The sequence below is a fragment of the Rhineura floridana genome, chromosome 8, assembly GCF_030035675.1.
Source record: "Rhineura floridana isolate rRhiFlo1 chromosome 8, rRhiFlo1.hap2, whole genome shotgun sequence".
NCBI classification, from domain to species: domain Eukaryota; kingdom Metazoa; phylum Chordata; class Lepidosauria; order Squamata; family Rhineuridae; genus Rhineura; species Rhineura floridana.
In genome coordinates, this window is record NC_084487.1 from 8,556,126 (window position 1) to 8,557,197 (window position 1,072).

At 49.5% G+C, this 1,072-nt stretch overlaps 1 pseudogene; it reads left to right on the plus strand.

The window, feature by feature from the left end:
* The first annotated feature begins 249 nt into the window (after window positions 1–249).
* Window positions 250–358, plus strand: LOC133363479 (5S ribosomal RNA; annotated as a pseudogene).
* Window positions 359–1,072: the final 714 nt, after the last annotated feature.

Below are 1,072 nucleotides of genomic sequence, written 5' to 3' on the forward strand. Positions count from 1 at the left end.
CAGGTGGCTCCGATGTCAGTGGGGCAGTGAGTCTGCTCTGGGGTTTAGTCCGAACTTTCAAGGAGCTGCCCGAGGTGCTGAAAGGTTCCTCACCCCTGCCTTGGAGTGTGATTGCAGTTGCAGCCTGGACTATAACATGGAACCAGTGGACACCTCACATTCCAGTGGAGAAAGTTCTCCAAAGTATGTCTGGCTTGGCAATGTCTACACATCCTGTCAAACATATATGTTTGGCTATAGCCATTCCTTGCCTACAGCCATACTACTCTGAACATGCCCAATCTCGGAAGCTAAGCAGGGTCAGGCCTGGTTAGTACTTGGATGGGAGACCGCCTGAGATTACCAGGTGCCGTAGGCTTAGAGCAGCCTTTCCCAACCAGTGTGCCTCCAGATGTTGTTGGACCACAACTCCCATCAGCCTCAGCCAGCATTGCCAATGGTCAGGAAAGATGGGAATTGTGGTCCAGCAACATCTGGAGGCACACTGGTTGAGAAAGGCTGGCTTTTAGGAAGGCAATGGTAAACCACCTCTGAATACCTCTTACCCTGAAGACCCTACAAATCCAAAAAGATTCATAGGGTTGCCATAAGTCGTAATCAGCTTGAAGGCATATAGCAACAACAGCCATTCCTTAGCCTTGCCCACAGGGAAACCTTCACACAGAGCATAGCTGAATTATTAAATTCCCTCCCACAAGAAGTAATGATGGCCACCAGCTTGAATGACTTAAAAAAAATTAGGCAAATTCATGGACGATAAGGCTACCGGCTACTGGCTGCAGAGAGCCAGTATAGTGGTTAAGGTATACGACTATGACCCGAGAGACCAGGGTTCGAATCCCCACACAGCCATGAAACTCATTGGGTGACCTTGTGCCAGTCACTGACTCTCAGCCTCAGAGGAAGGCAATGGGAAACCCCCTCTGAATACCGCTTACCAAGAAAACCCTATTCATAGGGTCACCATAAGTTGGGATCGACTTGAAGGCAGTCCATTTTCAAGGCGAATACCAGTTGCTGGGAACCCCAAATAGGGAGAATGCTGCTGCTCTCAGGGCCTGCTTTCAGGCTT